Below are 13846 nucleotides of genomic sequence, written 5' to 3'. Positions count from 1 at the left end.
GAGGTGATCCTCCCCCTCTATGCAACACTGGTCAGGCCACAGCTGGAGTACTGTGTCCAGCTCTGGGCACCGCACTTCAGGAGGGATGTGGACAACATTGAGGGTCCAGAGGAGGGCCACCCGCATGATCCGGGGACAACAGGGCAGACCCTACAATGAGAGACTGCGGGACCTGAACCTGTTCAGGCTACACAAGAGAAGGCTGAGAGGGGACCTGGTGACCATCTATAAACTCACTAGGGGGGACCAGAAGGGTTTGGGAGAGACCTTGTTTCCCCTAGCCCCCCCGGCATAACAAGGAATAACAGCCACAAATTGGAGAGAAGGTTTAAATTAGACATCCGCAAGGACTACTTCACAGTCAGGGCAGCTAGGATCTGGAACCAACTTCCAAGGGAAGTGGTGCTCGCTCCTACCCTGGGGGTCTTTAAGAGGAGGCTTGATGCTGACCTGGCTGAAGTCATTTGAGCCCAGTTTTTCTCCTGCCTAGGCAGGGGGTCAGACTTGAAGATCTACAAGGTCCCTTCCGACCCAGCTTCTATGATTCTGACTCCCAGAGGCTGCTGTCTTTGAATGAGACAACAGTTTTCCTATGTTCTGTGGTCTGAGTTATTATAAATGCTCTCCTGTCCACCCATCAAATGAGGTCAGACTCTGTGATGCAATACAGTATTAAACAGGATGTAGTCTGGGGAGATTTTGCAGCTGCAGCAAGGCTTAACTTTGGGCTCAGTGTTTTCTTTGCCTGGCACCGTGCACAATTTAGCCATCAGTAGGTTTCTCCAAGATCCTTCTACAAGGAACACCTCCTAGGAGAGGAGCAAGTGCTGGCAGTGAATCCTCTTCGCCCACTGATCCCCTGAGCTGCACAATGTGGAGTAGGAGGAAAAAAAGCCAGGTGAGTTAATGCTGATGTGTTGAAATCAGCTTGCTCCTAGGAGTCCTATAAAAAGAGAGAGGTACAACACCAGACCCCAACTTCACTGGATCACCTGATCCCTGCTATAGCTCACAGCTCAATGCCCAGGCTTGCCTTGCTCTGATTTGGGGAGAACAATGCAACAGGGAAAAAACTCAGCTTGTGAATTTGTCCAGTCCAGCCCTATTGCTGTAGGAAACGCGAGTTTCCCCTATGCCTTGGAAGAACAAAAGGATGACAGAGCACCTAAAGCCTATGTTAGACCCACCTGGCATGCTTCATAACATAGTCCAGTGGTTCTTGACCTTAAAAGACTCAAGGCAATGCCAGTTCTTAGCTGTCACTTGGGGGTTTTTTCCTACAAATCATGGAGCGATTCTTCTGTCTCAAAGAACTCAGAAAAACCACAACTGTTCAGAATGATTTTGACACTATTGACTCCTATTTAAAAATCTCTGGGTTTATCTCGTTAAACCTGAAAAATCAATCTGAACAAGAGATTGCAGAGCAAGAAATAATACACAGACTGGATTTCATTAAGTATGGTTTAAACAGGGACTATGGATTCTTATCCCATTATCGGGATCAGCTTTGGTGACACCTTTGTTCCCAAGCCTTGCTTGTTTGCCTCTACCAGCACACCAACACGGTCCCCTCGCCTCCCCCTTCTGCCTATTGTATTCAAATTTCTCTCTCCTTATACACTGCTTTGTGCACATCCTTTCATGGCATCTGATGAAGTGCCTTTCAGCCCACAAAACCTCATGCTATATATAGATATATACTTTGGTTAGTATATAAAGGGGAAGATCTGTCATGCTTTCTACTTGACTTCAGACTAATACAGCTAACTCTGTCTCACTTGTTAAAACCAGCCTTAATTATATCAGCCTTGGCTCTCTATCTTGGAATATGGAATACAATGTGGTCTTGATCAAATAAACACAGATCTTTGTTTCTCATGTGAATCACAGTGAGCTCAGACGTGCTCTCAGTTTTGAGTGGGACCTCTCATTTCTCCTCCTTATCCTGTCAAGGGACATGAATTGGTTATTTTTTGCTGGAAGTCAGCACAGGTTCCAGCTTGACTCCAGAGTTGCAGGCATTTCAGGACACTGCCTGAAGGCAGTATGGTCAAGATATTACAGTCTTTAACCACAGTTTAGAAGCCAGACCTAACAACCTGCACTGAAATAGCAGCATGGCTCTTTAAATAGCACCATTTATGTTACACTTGAAAGTGGCACACACTCCGAATCTGTGATTTTCAGACGCCCTGAAACAGTAGCCACATCTTTACAATCAAGCCACAATGAAAAGAAATAGGAGACGAACTATGCTTTCAAATAAAAAATATCCTAGACCAAATTCCGTACCATTTTTTACCACTGCAATTTCACAACAGCAGGAACAGGTCTGTAGAATCTGTCCTATCCAGCAAGTGTATATTTAGAAGGGGTCTTCCCTTGCTAGCATTTTTCCTGGACTTCTGAAAGCCCACCAAATACCACTGCACAAAGAAGTACAACTTTATATTCTTACTAGATGCATGAGAGAGACTAACTTTAGGACTGAAAACACCCACGACACAGTCCTTGTCACTATACAGCTTTAAGTATCATTAACAGGTGCATATGCACAGGTTATTCCAAAAGTCTGCAGCTTTCTTGAAAAAAAAAAAAATCTCCCGTTCAAAACTGTGCGCTGTAACCTGTGTCAAAAAAGTAGAGAGTATGAAGAAAGTAAAATCCCAGAGCTTGTGACCTGGCTGTGGTTGCAGGCTCAAAGTCCCCCCAACCCCTCCAGCTGCCTGCACTTGCCTTCAATACAGATACTGTACTGTACATGATTCCTCTGAAGTGAGGGAGGCACAGATGGGGTGCAGCATCAGGCTCTGCACAGACAGGAGCACTGTAGAGGGAATGCGCAGAACAGTGCAGTCCTGTGCCATCGATCCCCATGCAGACCTTTCCAGACCAGAATCGACCTCTTCATGGGCTGGATCTAGCCCCATGGGTCATAAGTTGCCAACTCCTCTCCTACAAGACAAAGTCACCTAGATGAGGAAGCAGGAATTGGAAAGAGGCTTCTGGAAAGCTAGCATTGCCTATGGTTTGACGGATGGGTTGGCTTCTGAGATCAGTACTAATACACCTATGACTAGGTCAAGGTGGAACAAGGAAGGAAGTCTCCATCTTGAACCCTCTCACTTGAAAGTTAGGCATTTTCCCCATACTGATGAAGAAGTGTGCTTGTTGTATACGAAAAGTACATGGTCTTAACACGTGCCAATGAGCTCATGTCCAGCCTCAAACTGTTTGATGATGCTGTAGAAAATTAAACAAATCACTGTTATGGAAAAGGCAAAATAACTTAAATCAAAAGACCCAAATTTATCCACTGTAATACTGCAGAAACCATTCATTCTGCCGCCACTTTCCTTCATGAACACCTGGATCATGGACCCAAAGTAAAAAAGAAGAAAGGGTGGGGGAAAAAGCAGAAGATTGAGGAGAGATAAGAATGCAACCATTGCACAGGGCAACACGAGAGATGGCCATTTCCACAGTACTGCCTACACCCAACCTGAGCACGAGGATGAAACTATCTTGGAGCTCTAGTGCCATTATAGAGCCAAGAGAGACAAGCAGTGGCTTGAGATCACTGCATCTCCCCCCACAGCAAGCTACACCTTTCAGTATCGCAGGATGCATGAAAACCATAAGTATTTATCTGTACAACATGGCTATATTAAAGTTTCTTCTCAAGGTTACCGAGATGTGCCACAGTTTAAACAAACGGAACTTCATCGGGGGTTGCATTCTTTTTAAATCAACTGTTAATTCAAGTTCTTTTGCAGGGTTAGACAAGAAGTCATTCAGAAAGAGGCAAATTAAGCAGCAAAAACTCTTCTAGATTTAAGAGAGTTTCAGAGCAGCAGGAAGAATGGTCATGTGGTTAACATAGCAGAGTGAGAATGAGAAGACTTGTGTTTTATCTCCTTTCCCACAGATTTCCTGTGATGGCAGTTAAGAAATATAGAGGGTTTTATCCACAAATGATATATCCATCCGATTTCCACTTAGATGGGGAATGTTTATGCTCAACATGTCACACACTATCCTCTCCGTGCTTTGCTTTCCTCTTCTGCAGTAAGGGAATGACATTTCACTATGACAAAAGAGCATATTCATTACAAATTTTAAAGGGCTCCAAGATCCTCAGATGAAAAAGGTGCTGCAGGAGCACAAAGTATTCATAAGATTTGAAGAAGCATTGTAAGTAATCTGGCCTGACTTCCTTTGTAACAAAAGGTTCCCCAGTGTCCGCCAATTCTTGCATCAAACTCGTAACTAGAAGCTGAAGGCATTCCCCGAGATCAGATGGCATGTTGATAAGAAATACTGTAAGACTTGCCACTTAGACATGGATCAGCTGTTTCATCCAAAATACAACGCCTCCAATGTACTGAAGATCTAAAGCAGTATAGAGGAAGCCTCTTTCTAAATTTAGATTAGAGTTTTCCTTACTATGTGTGAAGTTCCTTTTACTTCCCCTTCCTGTTTAGCCAGTTTGACCCACCTTGTTTTTCCACTGCGACCATAAAGGCTTGTCCTACAGAGGATGGATGTTTTTCTCTGGGCTACCTTCCAGTTTAAAGAGAAAAAAAAATTACACTTGAATGAAACACAGTCTCTGTACTTGGAAGAATTTGCTTTGAAAACTTGGGAGGAAGCAAAAGTCTCCTTCATTAATAAAGAGACCTGATTAACGTTCTCGACCAAGTCTTTCTATAGAAGGAAAAAGTGTTTGCTTGGGGAACTGTGTGCTTTCTTTACAATGTCACCTTCAGGAACGGTGGCCAGCATTTTAAAGAGACACTCCAAGGCACCCTATAACATTGGAAAACAAGGTCAAGGTCTTGGCCCTTAACTTTGGGCTCAATGACCTGGGCCAGAATGAAGACTAAGACTGATACCTCCACTCTTCCAGCACAATAAAACCCTCTGCAACAAGGAGAAAGACCATCTGTGATGGGCAAGGAGCTTTCTTGGGGGCCAGTCCAATACCATAAAATAAGATCCCCAGAAACTAACGGCCATCACAAGCTTCACCATGTTCCAATCCAAAGACCTTGCCATCTCTAAAATATATAACAGAATAACAGAAAAATAGAGCTGGAAGGGACCCTGGGAAGACCAACTCCCAGCTCAAGACAGGATCAGCCCTGTCTAATCCCAGACAGCTATTTGTGTTGTCCGCACTTAAAACTACCAATGATGGGGATTCAGTAACCCCTGCAGGCAGTCTGTTCCAATGCTTAATTACTCTGAGTTTGTCCCCCTAATATCTAACTTGAATCTCCCTTGTGGCTATTTAAGCTCATCGCTTCCTGTTCTGCCCTCCGTAAAACACAAAGGACAACTGATCAAGAGCCCCTTTACCACAATCCCAATAAAAGTTAAACAAAAGTAATGAGTCGGCCTTGTATTTAGCTTAGGCTATATCTGCTTTTCCAGACCTGAGGAAAAGCATTTTGTGCCCAAAAGCTTGTGTAACATCTCTCCGAACTATACAGTTGTTCCAATAAAAAAACAGTACACCTAACAAGCCTTGCTTCTCACATATTCCCTCACCATTGTGGCTACAACAGCAATACTGCCAAATCCCCTCCCAATCTTCTCTTCTTTAAACTAAATAATCCCAGTTCTTCCAGCTATTCCTTGCATGTCACATTTTCCAGACCTCTAATCATGTCTTTGCTCTTATGTGAACTCTGCAATTTGTCCATGCCTTTCTTGAAACACAGTGCCCAAAACCTGGAGCTAGGACTCCAGGTGAAGCCTCACAACTCTTGAAGAGTAGAAGAGTTGCATCCTGTGACTCCTGCTAGTATACCCCCATTCTCCAAAGCATCTGCTACCCCACCCAACTTGATATCACCTGTACATTCATTTCCATCCTCCAAGTCATTAAGGACGATATTGAACAGCAGTGGACTCAGGACAGACTTCTGCAGCACCCCACTTGATACCTCCTCCCAGGCTAACATTGAGATCCTAACCAGTCACTAAGCACACTTATCCTACCACTTAAGCACCCTCCTGCCTTATACTAGTTTAATCTAGACCAGTGGTTCCCAACCTTTTTTTTTTTCCACACCCCGCCACTGGGAGCAAAGCACAGTGGCAGGGAGTCCTAGGGAACAGAGGCAGGGGAGCTCCCAGCACGCAGCGCATCTCCTTTTTTCTGTGCAGCACCACCAGCATTGCCCCCGAGACCCTCTTTGGGTCACGACCTGGGCTTGGGAACCGCTGATCTAGACTATATTGGAACACACTAAAAAAACCTTCTTATTGAAGTTGAGGCCTATTCTATCCATTGCCCTCTCACCATCCCCAAAGCCCAGCACCTTGTTAGAGAAGAAAATCAGGTTGGTTAGGCATATGTAATAAACATACTGAAACATTTTCTCTAAAACTGGTGACAGTGCTCAGATACAAGCTACAGGTTTGATGAAGTTTTTGAGTGAAATTCTTCGGTCAGACAAAACTACCAACAGTCACCTTGGCCTTGAAAAACTCTATGAAAAAGCTTGCAGAAAAGGACATATTTGGCAATGTCTTAGTTGGCCTAATAAAAGGTATCATCTCTGACCCAAAAGTTCTAGAGTTTTGCACTTCTTTTTGTCTCACACCAATAAAGCTACCAAATACATCCATGACAATTTTCAGAGTGTCCAAATAACAGCGATTCAGGTAGAGCGAGATATTCATTGCCAGTACTGTTCCCTGAGACACAGGTAATGAAATAAGTCATGTGGGCAATGTAATACTCCGCTACATTTCTGAATTCTCTTACCATTTCTACTCTTCTCCCTTCTATTAACTGCACTGTAGAACTGGTTAGCCTGTATGATGTTATTAATGAAAGCTGGCAGTGGGAAAGTCCAATTCATCAGAAAGAGTCATACTCATTTGGCTTTGGTTTGGGACAGCAGGGAAGACATTATCAAGATGAATTCTAGCTGAAAGCGTGAGGCCATCAGTTGATTAACCCAATTCAGACAAACCATTACTGAATAATAAAGAGCTATAATTCACTTTTACTACAAGCTGCATGTTCAAATGAGGCCTACATCAGCAGCCACAAAGTTTCCAGCATTTGACAGCTGTTGGGTGGCTCACAGAAACTAAGTTGATAGTCTTAGGGCTTGTCCATACAGGAAAAATAGATCACAGTAAATTATTCCACAAGAGGCTATCTAATGGACATACTTATTCCAAAGAAAGAGTGTCTTTTTCCATTTTAATGGGGAGCTCCTAAGCTTCACATTGAGGCCCTACCTTGTCATGGATTAAGTTCCCCATGGAGAGGCACCGGAACCCTTTCTCCTGTTATACATCTCCACCAACACCCTTGTTAGCAAATCTCAGAAGACAAAGCTGGAATACAGCAGAGACTCCATCCATCCTTTCTCTGTGGAGCAGAGTGAAGACACCTTGGCCACATCTACACAAGCACCAGTCTGCACAGTTGTTACTGCATGGTCATTTAGTACTTGCATAACCAAGTATTAAATGACTGCACAGTAACCAGCGTTACTGTGCAGTAGCTTCCCCACACAGTTTTTTTTCCAGACACTACTGCACAGTAGCATCTCATGTAGACGCACCCCTTAGGAAGGAACTTTGCACAGCTGGTACCAGTGCTATACCTGTTGAGTGATGAAGGTCTCTGATCTCAAAGTAGTCAGCTGCTTGGAATACAGATCCATCCTATTTCACTTTATGTGCTTAAATGGCCCTTGTGCCTCAGCATAATTGTAGGTTTTGGCCCTTAGACGCAGTAGGCAATTCTGCTCTGAGATTTCAAGCATGTACGCACTCTCATTAGGGCTCCCCTGTGGCCAGGAGGCTATGTGGTGAAACAAGGTCACCCAGGTATGTGCATACGGACAGGTAATCCCCGAAATTTTAATTACAGAAAAATCACAAGTGGGTGTCAAGCAGCAAAGTGGGTGTGTTCCCACGTCATAGCCCCAACAGCTAAGTGGTTAGGATAGTTACCCAGGAAGCAGGACACAAGCCTCTCCTCTCCCCCATCAGGACTTAAACCTGTATCTCCTGCTTTCAGCCAAGAGTTCTTCCTACCACACCCCAGTTCAGACATTATCCTGACCTTTCTCCAGCCCTCCTGTTGAAGCTGGCTCCCTGGGCAGACAAATAAGTATGTGGCGTGACAAGGAAAGGAGCACGCCGGAGTGTGTGTGGTCCTGAGAGGTGGATGCTGCCCTGGATGAAAGAGGGCTCTAGTCAGCACACTTGTTCCCAACAGGAACTTCTCCACTGCTCTCCACCCATCTTAGCCTATGAATAATAAATGCAAGGTGCAGTGAGTCAGCTTCAAGAAGAGGCTGGGTATTGCCTAGTGTGCATCTTGATGGTCTAAATACTTTGCTGGGAAATGCAAGTTCAAAACACCTCTGGTTGAGGCTTGCCAAGAATTTAGGTTCCATGTTCCCTGGGCAAGTACCCTGGGTACTAGGCTACTGGGTGAAAAGGTAGGAGGCCCGACCCTGCCACAGCGCAAAACAGAATTGCAAACTCTGCATAAATGCCCCAAATCTGCAGATGCATGACTGTATGTGTGCCACATTTAGGTACATGAAGTGAATCAGTATTTAGGCCTTCTTCTTCAAGTTACAAAAAGAGACACATAAGCGTTTTTTCAGAATCTCGTGCTGGGTGGAACAGAATCACAGGTGGACACCTAAATCCTCTCGGGCATCTCATGTAGAGTAAGACCTGGCCCTCCCAGCACACACATGCCTTGAAAAGGCCACTTGAAAAGGGTTCTCCTATTAAAATGTGTGGATGGTTGTATATTTAAAAAAAACAAAACCACTCATGTCTATCCAAAAATATATGAAATTAAGTGGTCCTAGAACAGTTTCATTTTGTCTACTGCTTGCTCTCATACATGTCACTCCATCTATAACACTTTTCAAACAGGTACGTCTTTTATATGCCATCATCTTCCATCTCAGTATGGAAAGAAAAATACTTGAGTATTTCTGGAGGTGCCAAATGGTTTCAATAAGCATCCTTGGGTCTTTGCAGGTGCTCTGGCCCTGCTTACATTACATTTTCTTGCATGAAACAGCTCTGGGTTTACATGCAATGCAAAGTGTAGTATGTCAGGGCATCATGTTATTATATGGTATTCTTCTGTGCTGTCTCTCTATACTGAGCTTAAATTGTTTTGCAGCACCGTACTCTTTTAATAAAAGCATTTTACAATCAAGTTTAGTTCTTAAAACATAACTGTACCAGAAGCATGGACAGGATCTAATAATGCTTAGAGTTCCCAGTTTAAGACCTTAAAAAGCTCATCTAAGAAGTACAGACACAGATGTAAGCTCCCTGCCCAGGGCAGCTCACAGGAGAAGTGAAGTGATGCAGCACGCAAAGTGACATCTTAGTCCTCTGCTGATTATTTGTAAACATTTGCATTGCCCCACTTCAAAGCAGACTGAACATAATATACTTATAGAGTCATGTAGTGCCCATTATCCAATTAGACAACCAGCTATATGCAAGTAACAGCACGTAGGCAGCGAAAGCAATTGCCCAGTATCTGGTCCAGATTTGCTGTGTTTCTTATTTCTCGAGCATTTGCAGAAGGGGGATTGGTATTGGTTCAAAGGCTGCTTTGAAGACTGCGTTTGTATAATAGTTTAATTGCATTACAACCCCAGAGTGGCACCACACTGGCTTCCCCTTGATCTTCTGGAGTTGTCATGTGGCAGCTGTCCTGTTATGAAAGTTCTGAAAAAACTGGTTTAACTCACATGTTTCTATCTCCTGTGTGAATGGGGCAGACCTCATCATCATTCTGGTCCCTTTCCACCTTGGAAAAAAATCAATGAAAAGGGTAGTGTTCAGATATGACCAATACAGACAGAGGGAGATATTCTTTGCTGGTACTTTGTTCAATACTTGATAAAGGATGTAAGGAACAAATTATTACATTTTTCAGTGCCCTCCAGTACGTTTTATAAGCAAACAGAAGGAAGACTGTCCAGGTGTAAACACCAGAGGGTGGGTGCAAAGACTGCTCTTAAAGTACATTTTAAAATCTTACTTTCAAAATGAGACATCTTATCAAGTACAGGCCTACAGGGCTCTGTCCTGGACCTGGGTCTAGTCAATGTTTTCATTAACAAGGTAGATGATGAAACAGAGAGCACACTCATAAAATACGCAGATGACAGATTTTCAGGAAGAGCCAAAAGTGCTTTGGAGGACAGGATCAGAATTCAAAATAACCCTGAAAAGAAAAAAAAAAAAATCAAGAGAGGTAATCTAAAATCAACAAGATTAGATTCAGTAAAGGCAAGTGCATACAGTGCTATGCCTGGGAAGGACAGATCAGATGATGATCTACATTGGTGGGGTCAACCTTTCTGGCAGGCATGTCACAAATGAGCACCTTCCCTCAGTGCCACTCTGATCCCCTTCCTCTGCCTGACTGCTGCTCTGCTTTCTGCTCTCTGCCCTGCATTCCCAGATCAACCTGCTGCTCTGCTTTCTGCTCTCTGCCGTATGTACTGCTGTGCTGCCTCTCCCTCCCTGATTTGCCCCTGTGCCACATACAGACAGAGGCTGCCCATACCACTTGTGGCATGCATGCCACGGGTTGGTTTCCTCTGATCTAGATAGGCTCTTGATCCAAAGCAACTAGCTTCACTAGTTCTGTAGAGAAAGAGCATTTCCCCTTCTCTTATTAGCACTGTTAGAAGTGTTTAAATAGTAGTACTGCATTACTAAGAACTGAAAAAGGGAGCCCAATGTGATGAGTATTGTTTAGGGGGACAGGGAAAATTTTTATCAAGATAAATTCTGAGGGAAAGTACATGAACTTCATTTGAGAAACCCACAGCAGACAAGCTATCGCTGTACGCATGTAAGACGGGGTGGAGACTCAGAGGGCGCGACACAACAATAACTCACCGGTATGGCAGGTCACAAATCAAATGCAGCCTGCAGAGGCAGCCACAAAGTCTCTAGTGTCGGACTGTTGTTCAGTGGTGCATAAAAGCTAAGCTGGTGGTCTTTGGGTTTGCTTCCACAGGAAAATAGCCCAAACTAGTTATTCCACAAGAGCCATTCTTATTGCAGAAAAAGTGGGGGGTCCCCTCTACCTGAAATTAATAGAGGGCTTTAAATTCAGGCTCTGCCTTATTCTGAAAGAAGTTCCCCATGGAGACAAGCCTGATTTTTTGTTTCCGGTTACACGTCTTAACCACCATTCTTGCTAGCAAGGCTCAAAGCTGGAATGTGCCATGCTCCACCCAGCCTTCCTCCGTACATCTGGTGAAGGCACCTGAGGGAAGAACTTTATGCTGTACATATTCAGGGTTAAATAAATGATGGGATCTGAAAAGCTGCTAATAGAACTGTTGCTACCAGCTTTAAGTTCATTTAAAACAATTCAAATTAAAAAAGAAAACAATGAAAATACCAGTGTGCATGCTGGCGAATACAGCTGCTTGAAGTGGCAAGGCAAAAATACCACAAGAAAGCCATCGATGAAAACCCTGGAGGAGTTCACACAAAGCACACAATGCTTCAGAAGGGCTCGGGTGGCATTAGTTCTTAATTGATGTGCACAGCCTAATCCCCAAGGTAAACCAAAAGCAATTGTAGCCTCAACAAGTGTTTCACGAATGTCCAGACTACAATTACAAAAGGCACTAGCTCCCTCCACGAAGTCAAGATAAAGTCTCCCAATATAGACATACCCGTACGCAACTGTTCCCTGCCCACCCCCTCACCAAGCTTTCCTAGTGAAATGTGGAATAATTAGTACTACAGTTAGTAAAAAGTGGTCACATTTTTTTTTTTTTTTTAAATAAAATTGAACACTCCCAGAGTTTAATTCCCTAAGTGGAAGCACATACGTTTCACTCCAACAAACACATTCTGGTACATACATTTTTTCTTATAATTGCACATGAAGACCTTGATGCTTTTCAGTTTACAAGGTAGCTCTCACCTTTCCCTGGGGCCACGTATACTGACCTTTAAAGTCACCTTCTCTATGCATTTCTAATGCACGACATGACCAAAAGAAGGATTTCAACTAGTGCCAAATGCAGCATTTTGAGTAATGTGGACATCTGTCCTCTTGGAACCAAAAAGAGATCAAATCCATTCACACTTATCAGTACACAGCCCTCAACGAGCCATGGGACTGCACGTGTTGTTAATCAACTGCCACTTAGCGTCCTTTCTTCTAAGGATATAACAATCCATCTTCATCAAGCAAATAGTTAAGTGTTGCCAGGAAAGTTGACTGGCATTTTTAATGTGGTTTAACTTTGCAAGCAATGCTTCAAACATCTCCTTCTGCCACACCTATGTTTAAATGCAACCTCTGACACCAAAGCACAAAAATATTACTAATTTTATGAACATGGGAATAATTTTATTCACTGCTGATGTGCAAATATTGAGTCTATAGGATGAAATGCAGCAGGGACGCTGTAGTACATAATAGTGTAGGAAAGGAAGTGTAAAATATCGCAACCCAACTAAAATTGCCTCTGAATGCTGGAAGCTGGACAGGAAGAGGGGTAGGGAACAAATCAGTCTAGACAGGCCCCACATAAATACTCTTCCCCTTAGCACCCACCCAATGGGTGTGGGATACAGAACACTCGGTGCTCTAAACCCAATCTGGCAGTTCTCATGTTTTTTCCTACCATGGGCACTGATTTTTTAATGTGCCAAGAGATATGAAATCATACAACAGGGCTGTCCAGCTGGTGGCCCATGGACCACAGGTGGCCCACAGGGGGTAACACTGCAGCCCCCTGGCTCCTACTCAGCTGCTACTCCCCACAATCATTCCAGCTGCAGCCAGAGGCTCCAGGTTCCTTCCTCCCTCCCTCCTCCAGCTGCCTTTTCCTACCACCCCTCTGGGCGGGGGAGGATGGGAGGAGTGCAGATGGCACTGGGAGCAGAAAGGGAACATGGGCACGTAGTGCAGTGGCTTGGGGGAGTGCCCACACAGGTGTGCAGTGCAGCAGTGGGGGCACCCAGACAGCCCAGAGGCCCAAGGCTTGCCCTGGCATGGTCCAGGAGACATGTGGCCCTCACTGGTGTGGCCCACAGATAGAGAGCTGTCATAAGAGAGCACATAGGCTGCGATACCCATGCAACAGAGGGGCAAACGGTTATGTTTCTACCATAATTCATGCAAACATTTCTGTACCATGTGAAAAATAGCATGCAAAGAGATGTGTCCCAGAGCCGCTCTTACCCCGTCTTCTGAAACATGAATATGGCAGTGAAATCCTTTGAGGCAACACAAATGAAAGGATTTGGTGAAAAATGCATTTGAATAGAAGCTGGAAAGATGAAGAAAAAAAATATTACAGCTCTCACTTGCTAATAGGAACAGCTTAGTACTGCCCCTCCCTTTTACTATACCAATATTCAAAGGATCATAGGGCATTGTCTGGAGTGTCACATGCATCAGCGTCCCTGCATTGAAAAATGTTGCTACAGATGCTCTAACTGAAGCTTGTTGAACCACCTTTAGTGTAAATCACCCCCGCCACCATTTTTCAGCATGGGGGCACCGATACACATGACACTGGAGTCTGCTGGAGTGCGGTAATTATTAATTACCACGCTCCAGCAGACTCAATCAAGTCTGCTCCAACATGCTGTAATTACAGTGTGTTAGAGCAGCCTCTCTGTAGAGGTTCACCAATACGTCAGTCCGATATCAGATCAGTACCGGTATCAAGAAAATTCACTGTATCAGCAATCGGCTTGACATGGCCAATAATTTGACCAATAAATGCCCATGCATGCATGCGTGCATGCAGCCACAGCGCAGCACGCAGGCCGC

General features: G+C 44.1%; 1 protein-coding gene across 3 annotated transcripts in view; it reads right to left on the bottom strand.

Moving 5' to 3' along the window:
• The window catches only part of SMOX (spermine oxidase), an 86533-nt gene that overhangs the window by 61757 nt on the left and 10930 nt on the right, over nucleotides 1-13846 (bottom strand). The window contains exon 2 of one of the 3 annotated variants that reach the window (XM_019526303.1): nucleotides 9774-9832. The exons of the other annotated variants lie outside the window; for them this stretch is intronic. The gene's annotated coding sequence lies outside the window, so the exon portion shown is untranslated. The remainder of the gene's footprint in view (nucleotides 1-9773; nucleotides 9833-13846) is intronic. 3 annotated transcript variants of the gene reach the window in all.

The sequence above is a fragment of the Gavialis gangeticus genome, unplaced genomic scaffold (assembly GCF_001723915.1).
Source record: "Gavialis gangeticus isolate Ggan-Ray unplaced genomic scaffold, GavGan_comp1, whole genome shotgun sequence".
In the NCBI taxonomy this organism is placed as follows: Eukaryota; Metazoa; Chordata; order Crocodylia; family Gavialidae; genus Gavialis; species Gavialis gangeticus.
Note: the sequence above shows the minus strand (reverse complement) of the source record. Positions and strands in the feature narration are given on the sequence as shown.